This window comes from Heptranchias perlo, unplaced genomic scaffold, assembly GCF_035084215.1.
Source record: "Heptranchias perlo isolate sHepPer1 unplaced genomic scaffold, sHepPer1.hap1 HAP1_SCAFFOLD_785, whole genome shotgun sequence".
Lineage (NCBI taxonomy): Eukaryota > Metazoa > Chordata > Chondrichthyes > Hexanchiformes > Hexanchidae > Heptranchias > Heptranchias perlo.
This window is the reverse complement of record NW_027139819.1, coordinates 14,764-29,526: the sequence shown is the minus strand read 5'-3', so window position 1 is coordinate 29,526 and position 14,763 is coordinate 14,764.

Genomic DNA, 14,763 nt, shown 5'->3' with positions numbered 1-14,763 from the left:
TGATACAGGGTGTGTATTAAGGGGAGTCACTGATACAGGGTGTGTATTAAGGGGAGTCACTGATACAGGGTGTGTATTAAGGGGAGTCTGTGATACAGGGTGTGTATTAAGGGGAGTCTGTGATACAGGGTGTGTATTAAGGGGAGTCTCTGATACAGGGTGTGTATTAAGGGGAGTCTGTGATACAGGGTGTGTATTAAGGGGAGTCTGTGATACAGGGTGTGTATTAAGGGGAGTCTCCGATACAGGGTGTGTATTAAGGGGAGTCTCCGATACAGGGTGTGTATTAAGGGGAGTCTGTGATACAGGGTGTGTATTAAGGGGAGCCTGTGATACAGGGTGTGTATTAAGGGGAGCCTGTGATACAGGGTGTGTATTAAGGGGAGTCTGTGATTCAGGGTGTGCATTGAGGGGAGTCTCTGATACAGGGTGTGTATTAAGGGGAGTCTGTGATACAGGGTGTGTATTAAGGGGAGTCTGTGATACAGGGTGTGTATTGAGGGGAGTCTGTGATACACGGTGTGTATTGAGGGGAGTCTGTGATACAGGGTGTGTATTAAGGGGAGTCTGTGATACAGGGTGTGTATTAAGGGGAGTCTGTGATACAGGGTGTGTATTGAGGGGAGTCTCTGATACAGGGTGTGTATTGAGGGGAGTCTGTGATACAGGGTGTGCATTGAGGGGAGTCTGTGATACAGGGTGTGTATTAAGGGGAGTCTGTGATACAGGGTGTGTATTAAGGGGAGTCTGTGATACAGGGTGTGTATTAAGGGGAGTCTGTGATACAGGGTGTGTATTAAGGGGAGTCTGTGATACAGGGTGTGTATTAAGGGGAGTCTCCGATACAGGGTGTGTATTAAGGGGAGTCTCCGATACAGGGTGTGTCTTAAGGGGAGTCTGTGATACAGGGTGTGTATTAAGGGGAGTCTCTGATACAGGGTGTGTATTAAGGGGAGTCTCTGATACAGGGTGTGTATTAAGGGGAGTCTGTGATACAGGGTGTGTATTAAGGGGAGTCTGTGATACAGGGTGTGTATTAAGGGGAGTCTGTGATACAGGGTGTGTATTAAGGGGAGTCTGTGATACAGGGTGTGTATTGAGGGGAGTCTCTGATACAGGGTGTGTATTGAGGGGAGTCTGTGATACAGGGTGTGCATTGAGGGGAGTCTGTGATACAGGGTGTGTATTAAGGGGAGTCTGTGATACAGGGTGTGTATTAAGGGGAGTCTGTGATACAGGGTGTGTATTAAGGGGAGTCTGTGATACAGAGTGTGTATTAAGGGGAGTCTGTGATACAGGGTGTGTATTGAGGGGAGTCTGTGATACAGGGTGTGTATTGAGGGGAGTCTGTGATACAGGGTGTGTATTGAGGGGAGTCTGTGATACAGGGTGTGTATTAAGGGGAGTCACTGATACAGGGTGTGTATTAAGGGGAGTCTGTGATACAGGGTGTGTCTTAAGGGGAGTCTGTGATACCTGGTGTGTATTAAGGGGAGTCTGTGATACAGGGTGTGTATTAAGGGGAGTCTGTGATACAGGGTGTGTATTAAGGGGAGTCTGTGATACAGGGTGTGTATTAAGGGGAGTCTGTGATACAGGGTGTGTATTAAGGGGAGTCTCCGATACAGGGTGTGTCTTAAGGGGAGTCTGTGATACAGGGTGTGTATTAAGGGGAGTCTGTGATACAGGGTGTGTATTAAGGGGAGTCTGTGATACAGGGTGTGCATTAAGGGGAGTCTGTGATACAGGGTGTGTATTAAGGGGAGTCTGTGATACAGGGTGTGTATTAAGGGGAGTCTCCGATACAGGGTGTGTCTTAAGGGGAGTCTGTGATACAGGGTGTGTATTAAGGGGAGTCTCTGATACAGGGTGTGTATTAAGGGGAGTCTCTGATACAGGGTGTGTATTAAGGGGAGTCTGTGATACAGGGTGTGTATTAAGGGGAGTCTGTGATACAGGGTGTGTATTAAGGGGAGTCTGTGATACAGGGTGTGTATTAAGGGGAGTCTGTGATACAGGGTGTGTATTAAGGGGAGTCTGTGATACAGGGTGTGTATTAAGGGGAGTCTGTGATACAGGGTGTGTATTAAGGGGAGTCTGTGATACAGGGTGTGTATTAAGGGGAGTCTGTGATACAGGGTGTGTATTAAGGGGAGTCTGTGATACAGGGTGTGTATTAAGGGGAGTCTGTGATACAGGGTGTGTATTAAGGGGAGTCTCCGATACAGGGTGTGTATTAAGGGGAGTCTCCGATACAGGGTGTGTATTAAGGGGAGTCTGTGATACAGGGTGTGTATTAAGGGGAGTCTCTGATACAGGGTGTGTATTAAGGGGAGTCTGTGATACAGGGTGTGTATTAAGGGGAGTCTGTGATACAGGGTGTGTATTAAGGGGAGTCTGTGATACAGGGTGTGTATTAAGGGGAGTCACTGATACAGGGTGTGTATTAAGGGGAGTCTGTGATACAGGGTGTGTATTGAGGGGAGTCTGTGATACAGGGTGTGTATTAAGGGGAGTCTCTGATACAGGGTGTGTATTAAGGGGAGTCTGTGATACAGGGTGTGTATTAAGGGGAGTCTCTGATACAGGGTGTGTATTAAGGGGAGTCTCTGATACAGGGTGTGTATTAAGGGGAGTCTGTGATACAGGGTGTGTATTAAGGGGAGTCTCCGATACAGGGTGTGTATTAAGGGGAGTCTGTGATACAGGGTGTGTATTAAGGGGAGTCTCCGATACAGGGTGTGTATTAAGGGGAGTCTGTGATACAGGGTGTGTATTAAGGGGAGTCTGTGATACAGGGTGTGTATTAAGGGGAGTCTGTGATACAGGGTGTGTATTAAGGGGAGTCACCGATACAGGGTGTGTATTAAGGGGAGTCTGTGATACAGGGTGTGTATTAAGGGGAGTCACTGATACAGGGTGTGTATTAAGGGGAGTCTCCGATACAGGGTGTGTATTAAGGGGAGTCTCCGATACAGGGTGTGTATTAAGGGGAGTCTCCGATACAGGGTGTGTATTAAGGGGAGTCTCTGACACAGGGTGTGTATTAAGGGGAGTCTGTGATACAGGGTGTGTATTAAGGGGAGTCTGTGATACAGGGTGTGTATTAAGGGGAGTCTCCGATACAGGGTGTGTATTAAGGGGAGTCTGTGATACAGGGTGTGTATTAAGGGGAGTCTGTGATACAGGGTGTGTATTAAGGGGAGTCTCCGATACAGGGTGTGTATTAAGGGGAGTCTGTGATACAGGGTGTGTATTAAGGGGAGTCACCGATACAGGGTGTGTATGAAGGGGAGTCTGTGATACAGGGTGTGTATTAAGGGGAGTCTCTGATACAGGGTGTGTATAAAGGGGAGTCTGTGATACAGGGTGTGTATTAAGGGGAGTCTGTGATACAGGGTGTGTATTAAGGGGAGTCTGTGATACAGGGTGTGTATTAAGGGGAGTCTGTGATACAGGGTGTGTATTAAGGGGAGTCCCTGATACAGGGTGTGTATTAAGGGGAGTCTGTGATACAGGGTGTGTATTAAGGGGAGTCTGTGATACAGGGTGTGTATTAAGGGGAGTCTGTGATACAGGGTGTGTATTAAGGGGAGTCTGTGATACAGGGTGTGTATTAAAGGGAGAATCTGATACAGGGTGTGTATTAAGGGGAGTCTGTGATACAGGGTGTGTATTAACGTGAGTCTCTGATACAGGGTGTGTATTAAGGGGAGTCTCTGATACAGGGTGTGTATTAAGGGGAGAATCTGATACAGGGTGTGTATTAACGGGAGTCTCTGATACAGGGTGTGTATTAACGGGAGTCTCTGATACAGGGTGTGTATTAAGGGGAGTCTCTGATACAGGGTGTGTATTAAGGGGAGTCTGTGATACAGGGTGTGTATTAAGGGGAGAATCTGATACAGGGTGTGTATTAAGGGGAGTCTGTGATACAGGGTGTGTATTAAGGGGAGTCTGTGATACAGGGTGTGTATTAAGGGGAGTCTGTGATACAGGGTGTGTATTAAGGGGAGTCTGTGATACAGGGTGTGTATTAAGGGGAGTCTGTGATACAGGGTGTGTATTAAGGGGAGTCTCTGATACAGGGTGTGTATTAAGGGGAGTCTGTGATACAGGGTGTGTATTAAGGGGAGTCTCTGATACAGGGTGTGTATTAAGGGGAGTCTCTGATATAGGGTGTGTATTAAGGGGAGTCTCTGAGAAAGGGTGTGTATTAAGGGGAGTCTGTGATACAGGGTGTGTATTAAGGGGAGTCTGTGATACAGGGTGTGTATTAAGGGGAGTCTCCGATACAGGGTGTGTATTAAGGGGAGTCTCCGATACAGGGTGTGTATTAAGGGGAGTCTCCGATACAGGGTGTGTATTAAGGGGAGTCTCCGATACAGGGTGTGTATTAAGGGGAGTCTCCGATACAGGGTGTGTATTTAGGGGAGTCTCCGATACAGGGTGTGTATTAAGGGGAGTCTGTGATACAGGGTGTGTATTAAGGGGAGTCTCTGATACAGGGTGTGTATTGAGGGGAGTCTGTGATACAGGGTGTGTATTAAGGGGAGTCTGTGATACAGGGTGTGTATTAAGGGGAGTCTGTGATACAGGGTGTGTATTAAGGGGAGTCTGTGATACAGGGTGTGTATTAAGGGGAGTCTGTGATACAGGGTGTGCATTAAGGGGAGTCTCCGATACAGGGTGTGTATTGAGGGGAGTCTCCGATACAGGGTGTGTATTGAGGGGAGTCTGTGATACAGGGTGTGTATTGAGGGGAGTCTGTGATACAGGGTGTGTATTAAGGGGAGTCTGTGATACAGGGTGTGTATTAAGGGGAGTCTGTGATACAGGGTGTGTATTAAGGGGAGTCTGTGATACAGGGTGTGCATTAAGGGGAGTCTCTGATACAGGGTGTGCATTAAGGGGAGTCACTGATACAGGGTGTGTATTAAGGGGAGTCTGTGATACAGGGTGTGTATTAAGGGGAGTCTGTGATACAGGGTGTGTATTAAGGGGAGTCTGTGATACAGGGTGTGTATTAAGGGGAGTCTGTGATACAGGGTGTGTATTAAGGGGAGTCTGTGATACAGGGTGTGTATTAAGGGGAGTCTGTGATACAGGGTGTGTATTAAGGGGAGTCTGTGATACAGGGTGTGTATTAAGGGGAGTCTGTGATACAGGGTGTGTATTAAGGGGAGTCTGTGATACAGGGTGTGTATTAAGGGGAGTCTGTGATACAGGGTGTGTATTAAGGGGAGTCTGTGATACAGTGTGTGTATTAAGGGGAGTCTGTGATACAGGGTGTGTATTAAGGGGAGTCTGTGATACAGGGTGTGTATTGAGGGGAGTCTGTGATACAGGGTGTGTATTAAGGGGAGTCTCTGATACAGGGTGTGTATTAAGGGGAGAATCTGATACAGGGTGTGTATTAAGGGGAGTCTCTGATACAGGGTGTGTATTAAGGGGAGTCTGTGATACAGGGTGTGTATTAAGTGGAGAATCTGATACAGGGTGTGTATTAAGGGGAGTCTGTGATACAGGGTGTGTATTAAGGGGAGTCTCTGATACAGGGTGTGTATTAAGGGGAGTCTCTGATACAGGGTGTGTATTAAGGGGAGTCTGTGATACAGGGTGTGTATTAAGGGGAGTCTGTGATACAGGGTGTGTATTAAGGGGAGTCTGTGATACAGGGTGTGTATTAAGGGGAGTCTCTGATACAGGGTGTGTATTAAGGGGAGAATCTGATACAGGGTGTGTATTAAGGGGAGTCTGCGATACAGGGTGTGTATTAAGGGGAGTCTGTGATACAGGGTGTGTATTAAGGGGAGTCTGTGATACAGGGTGTGTATGAAGGGGAGTCTGTGATACAGGGTGTGTATGAAGGGGAGTCTGTGATACAGGGTGTGTATGAAGGGGAGTCTGTGATACAGGGTGTGTATTAAGGGGAGTCTGTGATACAGGGTGTGTATTAAGGGGAGTCTGTGATACAGGGTGTGTATTAAGGGGAGTCTGTGATACAGGGTGTGTATTAAGGGGAGTCTCCGATACAGGGTGTGTATTAAGGGGAGTCTCCGATACTGGGTGTGTATTAAGGGGAGTCTCCGATACTGGGTGTGTATTAAGGCGAGTCTGTGATACAGGGTGTGTATTAAGGGGAGTCTCTGATACAGGGTGTGTATTAAGGGGAGTCTGTGATACAGGGTGTGTATTAAGGGGAGTCTCTGATACAGGGTGTGTATTAAGGGGAGTCTCTGATACAGGGTGTGTATTAAGGGGAGTCTGTGATACAGGGTGTGTATTAAGGGGAGTCTCCGATACAGGGTGTGTATTAAGGGGAGTCTCCGATACAGGGTGTGTATTAAGGGGAGTCTGTGATACAGGGTGTGTATTAAGGGGAGTCTGTGATACAGGGTGTGTATTAAGGGGAGTCTGTGATACAGGGTGTGTATTAAGGGGAGTCTGAGATACAGGGTGTGTATTAAGGGGAGTCTCTGATACAGGGTGTGTATTAAGGGGAGTCTCTGATACAGGGTGTGTATTAAGGGGAGTCTGTGATACAGGGTGTGTATTAAGGGGAGTCTGTGATACAGGGTGTGTATTAAGGGGAGTCTGTGATACAGGGTGTGTATTAAGGGGAGTCTGTGATACAGGGTGTGTATTAAGGGGAGTCTGTGATACAGGGTGTGTATTAAGGGGAGTCTGTGATACAGGGTGTGTATTAAGGGGAGTCTGTGATACAGGGTGTGTATTAAGGGGAGTCTCCGATACTGGGTGTGTATTCAGGGGAGTCTGTGATACAGGGTGTGTATTAAGGGGAGTCTGTGATACAGGCTGTGTATTAAGGGGAGACTGTGATACAGGGTGTGTATTAAGGGGAGTCTGTGATACAGGGTGTGCATTCAGGGGAGTCTCTGATACAGGGTGTGTATTAAGGGGAGTCTGTGATACAGGGTGTGTATTAAGGGGAGTCTCCGATACAGGGTGTGTATTAAGGGGAGTCTGTGATACAGGGTGTGTATTAAGGGGAGTCTGTGATACAGGGTGTGTATTAAGGGGAGTCTCCGATACAGGGTGTGTATTAAGGGGAGTCTGTGATACAGGGTGTGTATTAAGGGGAGTCTCCGATACAGGGTGTGTATTAAGGGGAGTCTGTGATACAGGGTGTGCATTAAGGGGAGTCTGTGATACAGGGTGTGTATTAAGGGGAGTCACTGATACAGGGTGTGTATTAAGGGGAGTCTCTGATACAGGGTGTGTATTAAGGGGAGTCTGGGATACAGGGTGTGTATTAAGGGGAGTCTGTGATACAGGGTGTGTATTAAGGGGAGTCTGTGATACAGGGTGTGTATTAAGGGGAGTCTCTGATACAGGGTGTGTATTAAGGGGAGTCTGGGATACAGGGTGTGTATTAAGGGGAGTCTGTGATACAGGGTGTGTATTAAGGGGAGTCTGTGATACAGGGTGTGTATTAAGGGGAGTCTGTGATACAGGGTGTGTATTAAGGGGAGTCTGTGATACAGGGTGTGTATTAAGGGGAGTCTGTGATACAGGGTGTGTATTAAGGGGAGTCTGTGATACAGGGTGTGTATTAAGGGGAGTCTGTGATACAGGGTGTGTATTAAGGGGAGTCTGTGATACAGGGTGTGCATTAAGGGGAGTCTGTGATACAGGGTGTGCATTAAGGGGAGTCACTGATACAGGGTGTGTATTAAGGGGAGTCTGTGATACAGGGTGTGTGTTCAGGGGAGTCTGTGATACAGGGTGTGTATTAAGGGGAGTCTGTGATACAGGGTGTGTATTAAGGGGAGTCTGTGATACAGGGTGTGTATTAAGGGGAGTCTGTGATACAGGGTGTGTATTAAGGGGAGTCTGTGATACAGGGTGTGTATTAAGGGGAGTCTGTGATACAGGGTGTGTATTTAGGGGAGTCTGTGATACAGGGTGTGTATTAAGGGGAGTCTGTGATACAGGGTGTGTATTAAGGGGAGTCTGTGATACAGGGTGTGTATTAAGGGGAGTCTGTGATACAGGGTGTGTATTAAGGGGAGTCTGTGATACAGGGTGTGTATTAAGGGGAGTCTGTGATACAGGGTGTGTATTAAGGGGAGTCTCCGATACAGGGTGTGTATTAAGCGGAGTCTCCGATACTGGGTGTGTATTAAGGGGAGTCTGTGATACAGGGTGTGTATTAGGGGGAGTCTGTGATACAGGGTGTGTATTAAGGGGAGTCTGTGATACAGGGTGTGTATTAAGGGGAGTCTGTGATACAGGGTGTGTATTCAGGGGAGTCACCGATACAGGGTGTGTATTAAGGGGAGTCTGTGATACAGGGTGTGTATTAAGGGGAGTCTCCGATACAGGGTGTGTGTCTTGAGGGGAGTCTGTGATACAGGGTGTGTATTAAGGGGAGTCTCTGATACAGGGTGTGTATTAAGGGGAGTCTCTGATACAGGGTGTGTATTAAGGGGAGTCTCTTATACAGGGTGTGTATTAAGGGGAGTCTCCGATACAGGGTGTGTATTAAGGGGAGTCTGTGATACAGGGTGTGTATTAAGGGGAGTCTCCGATACAGGGTGTGTATTAAGGGGAGTCTCCGATACAGGGTGTGTATTAAGGGGAGTCTCTGATACAGGGTGTGTATTAAGGGGAGTCTCTGATACAGGGTGTGTATTAAGGGGAGTCTCTGATACAGGGTGTGTATTAAGGGGAGTCTCTGATACAGGGTGTGTATTAAGGGGAGTCTGTGATACAGGGTGTGTATTAAGGGGAGTCACTGATACAGGGTGTGTATTAAGGGGAGTCTGTGATACAGGGTGTGTATTAAGGGGAGTCTGTGATACAGGGTGTGTATTAAGGGGAGTCTGTGATACAGGGTGTGTATTAAGGGGAGTCACTGATACAGGGTGTGTATTAAGGGGAGTCACTGATACAGGGTGTGTATTAAGGGGAGTCACTGATACAGGGTGTGTATTAAGGGGAGTCACTGATACAGGGTGTGTATTAAGGGGAGTCTGTGATACAGGGTGTGTATTAAGGGGAGTCTGTGATACAGGGTGTGTATTAAGGGGAGTCTGTGATACAGGGTGTGTATTAAGGGGAGTCTGTGATACAGGGTGTGTATTAAGGGGAGTCTGTGATACAGGGTGTGTATTAAGGGGAGTCTCCGATACAGGGTGTGTATTAAGGGGAGTCTCTGATACAGGGTGTGTATTAAGGGGAGTCTCTGATACAGGGTGTGTATTAAGGGGAGTCTCTGATACAGGGTGTGTATTAAGGGGAGTCTCTGATACAGGGTGTGTATTAAGGGGAGTCTCTGATACAGGGTGTGTATTAAGGGGAGTCTGGGATACAGGGTGTGTATTAAGGGGAGTCTGTGATACAGGGTGTGTATTCAGGGGAGTCTGTGATACAGGGTGTGTATTCAGGGGAGTCTGTGATACAGGGTGTGTATTCAGGGGAGTCTGTGATACAGGGTGTGCATTAAGGGGAGTCTGTGATACAGGGTGTGTATTAAGGGGAGTCACTGATACAGGGTGTGTATTCAGGGGAGTCTGTGATACAGGGTGTGTATTAAGGGGAGTCTGTGATACAGGGTGTGTATTAAGGGGAGTCTGTGATACAGGGTGTGTATTAAGGGGAGTCTGTGATACAGGGTGTGTATTAACGTGAGTCTCTGATACAGGGTGTGTATTAAGGGGAGTCTCTGATACAGGGTGTGTATTAAGGGGAGAATCTGATACAGGGTGTGTATTAACGGGAGTCTCTGATACAGGGTGTGTATTAACGGGAGTCTCTGATACAGGGTGTGTATTAAGGGGAGTCTCTGATACAGGGTGTGTATTAAGGGGAGTCTGTGATACAGGGTGTGTATTAAGGGGAGAATCTGATACAGGGTGTGTATTAAGGGGAGTCTGTGATACAGGGTGTGTATTAAGGGGAGTCTGTGATACAGGGTGTGTATTAAGGGGAGTCTGTGATACAGGGTGTGTATTAAGGGGAGTCTGTGATACAGGGTGTGTATTAAGGGGAGTCTGTGATACAGGGTGTGTATTAAGGGGAGTCTGTGATACAGGGTGTGTATTAAGGGGAGTCTCTGATACAGGGTGTGTATTAAGGGGAGTCTCTGATATAGGGTGTGTATTAAGGGGAGTCTCTGAGAAAGGGTGTGTATTAAGGGGAGTCTGTGATACAGGGTGTGTATTAAGGGGAGTCTGTGATACAGGGTGTGTATTAAGGGGAGTCTCCGATACAGGGTGTGTATTAAGGGGAGTCTCCGATACAGGGTGTGTATTAAGGGGAGTCTCCGATACAGGGTGTGTATTAAGGGGAGTCTCCGATACAGGGTGTGTATTAAGGGGAGTCTCCGATACAGGGTGTGTATTTAGGGGAGTCTCCGATACAGGGTGTGTATTAAGGGGAGTCTGTGATACAGGGTGTGTATTAAGGGGAGTCTCTGATACAGGGTGTGTATTGAGGGGAGTCTGTGATACAGGGTGTGTATTAAGGGGAGTCTGTGATACAGGGTGTGTATTAAGGGGAGTCTGTGATACAGGGTGTGTATTAAGGGGAGTCTGTGATACAGGGTGTGTATTAAGGGGAGTCTGTGATACAGGGTGTGCATTAAGGGGAGTCTCCGATACAGGGTGTGTATTGAGGGGAGTCTCCGATACAGGGTGTGTATTGAGGGGAGTCTGTGATACAGGGTGTGTATTAAGGGGAGTCTGTGATACAGGGTGTGTATTAAGGGGAGTCTGTGATACAGGGTGTGTATTAAGGGGAGTCTGTGATACAGGGTGTGTATTAAGGGGAGTCTGTGATACAGGGTGTGCATTAAGGGGAGTCTCTGATACAGGGTGTGCATTAAGGGGAGTCACTGATACAGGGTGTGTATTAAGGGGAGTCTGTGATACAGGGTGTGTATTAAGGGGAGTCTGTGATACAGGGTGTGTATTAAGGGGAGTCTGTGATACAGGGTGTGTATTAAGGGGAGTCTGTGATACAGGGTGTGTATTAAGGGGAGTCTGTGATACAGGGTGTGTATTAAGGGGAGTCTGTGATACAGGGTGTGTATTAAGGGGAGTCTGTGATACAGGGTGTGTATTAAGGGGAGTCTGTGATACAGGGTGTGTATTAAGGGGAGTCTGTGATACAGGGTGTGTATTAAGGGGAGTCTGTGATACAGGGTGTGTATTAAGGGGAGTCTGTGATACAGTGTGTGTATTAAGGGGAGTCTGTGATACAGGGTGTGTATTAAGGGGAGTCTGTGATACAGGGTGTGTATTGAGGGGAGTCTGTGATACAGGGTGTGTATTAAGGGGAGTCTCTGATACAGGGTGTGTATTAAGGGGAGAATCTGATACAGGGTGTGTATTAAGGGGAGTCTCTGATACAGGGTGTGTATTAAGGGGAGTCTGTGATACAGGGTGTGTATTAAGTGGAGAATCTGATACAGGGTGTGTATTAAGGGGAGTCTGTGATACAGGGTGTGTATTAAGGGGAGTCTCTGATACAGGGTGTGTATTAAGGGGAGTCTCTGATACAGGGTGTGTATTAAGGGGAGTCTGTGATACAGGGTGTGTATTAAGGGGAGTCTGTGATACAGGGTGTGTATTAAGGGGAGTCTGTGATACAGGGTGTGTATTAAGGGGAGTCTCTGATACAGGGTGTGTATTAAGGGGAGAATCTGATACAGGGTGTGTATTAAGGGGAGTCTGCGATACAGGGTGTGTATTAAGGGGAGTCTGTGATACAGGGTGTGTATTAAGGGGAGTCTGTGATACAGGGTGTGTATGAAGGGGAGTCTGTGATACAGGGTGTGTATGAAGGGGAGTCTGTGATACAGGGTGTGTATGAAGGGGAGTCTGTGATACAGGGTGTGTATTAAGGGGAGTCTGTGATACAGGGTGTGTATTAAGGGGAGTCTGTGATACAGGGTGTGTATTAAGGGGAGTCTGTGATACAGGGTGTGTATTAAGGGGAGTCTCCGATACAGGGTGTGTATTAAGGGGAGTCTCCGATACTGGGTGTGTATTAAGGGGAGTCTCCGATACTGGGTGTGTATTAAGGCGAGTCTGTGATACAGGGTGTGTATTAAGGGGAGTCTCTGATACAGGGTGTGTATTAAGGGGAGTCTGTGATACAGGGTGTGTATTAAGGGGAGTCTCTGATACAGGGTGTGTATTAAGGGGAGTCTCTGATACAGGGTGTGTATTAAGGGGAGTCTGTGATACAGGGTGTGTATTAAGGGGAGTCTCCGATACAGGGTGTGTATTAAGGGGAGTCTCCGATACAGGGTGTGTATTAAGGGGAGTCTGTGATACAGGGTGTGTATTAAGGGGAGTCTGTGATACAGGGTGTGTATTAAGGGGAGTCTGTGATACAGGGTGTGTATTAAGGGGAGTCTGAGATACAGGGTGTGTATTAAGGGGAGTCTCTGATACAGGGTGTGTATTAAGGGGAGTCTCTGATACAGGGTGTGTATTAAGGGGAGTCTGTGATACAGGGTGTGTATTAAGGGGAGTCTGTGATACAGGGTGTGTATTAAGGGGAGTCTGTGATACAGGGTGTGTATTAAGGGGAGTCTGTGATACAGGGTGTGTATTAAGGGGAGTCTGTGATACAGGGTGTGTATTAAGGGGAGTCTGTGATACAGGGTGTGTATTAAGGGGAGTCTGTGATACAGGGTGTGTATTAAGGGGAGTCTCCGATACTGGGTGTGTATTCAGGGGAGTCTGTGATACAGGGTGTGTATTAAGGGGAGTCTGTGATACAGGCTGTGTATTAAGGGGAGACTGTGATACAGGGTGTGTATTAAGGGGAGTCTGTGATACAGGGTGTGCATTCAGGGGAGTCTCTGATACAGGGTGTGTATTAAGGGGAGTCTGTGATACAGGGTGTGTATTAAGGGGAGTCTCCGATACAGGGTGTGTATTAAGGGGAGTCTGTGATACAGGGTGTGTATTAAGGGGAGTCTGTGATACAGGGTGTGTATTAAGGGGAGTCTCCGATACAGGGTGTGTATTAAGGGGAGTCTGTGATACAGGGTGTGTATTAAGGGGAGTCTCCGATACAGGGTGTGTATTAAGGGGAGTCTGTGATACAGGGTGTGCATTAAGGGGAGTCTGTGATACAGGGTGTGTATTAAGGGGAGTCACTGATACAGGGTGTGTATTAAGGGGAGTCTCTGATACAGGGTGTGTATTAAGGGGAGTCTGGGATACAGGGTGTGTATTAAGGGGAGTCTGTGATACAGGGTGTGTATTAAGGGGAGTCTGTGATACAGGGTGTGTATTAAGGGGAGTCTCTGATACAGGGTGTGTATTAAGGGGAGTCTGGGATACAGGGTGTGTATTAAGGGGAGTCTGTGATACAGGGTGTGTATTAAGGGGAGTCTGTGATACAGGGTGTGTATTAAGGGGAGTCTGTGATACAGGGTGTGTATTAAGGGGAGTCTGTGATACAGGGTGTGTATTAAGGGGAGTCTGTGATACAGGGTGTGTATTAAGGGGAGTCTGTGATACAGGGTGTGTATTAAGGGGAGTCTGTGATACAGGGTGTGTATTAAGGGGAGTCTGTGATACAGGGTGTGTATTAAGGGGAGTCTGTGATACAGGGTGTGCATTAAGGGGAGTCTGTGATACAGGGTGTGCATTAAGGGGAGTCACTGATACAGGGTGTGTATTAAGGGGAGTCTGTGATACAGGGTGTGTGTTCAGGGGAGTCTGTGATACAGGGTGTGTATTAAGGGGAGTCTGTGATACAGGGTGTGTATTAAGGGGAGTCTGTGATACAGGGTGTGTATTAAGGGGAGTCTGTGATACAGGGTGTGTATTAAGGGGAGTCTGTGATACAGGGTGTGTATTAAGGGGAGTCTGTGATACAGGGTGTGTATTTAGGGGAGTCTGTGATACAGGGTGTGTATTAAGGGGAGTCTGTGATACAGGGTGTGTATTAAGGGGAGTCTGTGATACAGGGTGTGTATTAAGGGGAGTCTGTGATACAGGGTGTGTATTAAGGGGAGTCTGTGATACAGGGTGTGTATTAAGGGGAGTCTGTGATACAGGGTGTGTATTAAGGGGAGTCTCCGATACAGGGTGTGTATTAAGCGGAGTCTCCGATACTGGGTGTGTATTAAGGGGAGTCTGTGATACAGGGTGTGTATTAGGGGGAGTCTGTGATACAGGGTGTGTATTAAGGGGAGTCTGTGATACAGGGTGTGTATTAAGGGGAGTCTGTGATACAGGGTGTGTATTCAGGGGAGTCACCGATACAGGGTGTGTATTAAGGGGAGTCTGTGATACAGGGTGTGTATTAAGGGGAGTCTCCGATACAGGGTGTGTGTCTTGAGGGGAGTCTGTGATACAGGGTGTGTATTAAGGGGAGTCTCTGATACAGGGTGTGTATTAAGGGGAGTCTCTGATACAGGGTGTGTATTAAGGGGAGTCTCTTATACAGGGTGTGTATTAAGGGGAGTCTCTGATACAGGGTGTGTATTAAGGGGAGTCTGTGATACAGGGTGTGTATTAAGGGGAGTCTCCGATACAGGGTGTGTATTAAGGGGAGTCTCCGATACAGGGTGTGTATTAAGGGGAGTCTCTGATACAGGGTGTGTATTAAGGGGAGTCTCTGATACAGGGTGTGTATTAAGGGGAGTCTCTGATACAGGGTGTGTATTAAGGGGAGTCTGTGATACAGGGTGTGTATTAAGGGGAGTCACTGATACAGGGTGTGTATTAAGGGGAGTCTGTGATACAGGGTGTGTATTAAGGGGAGTCT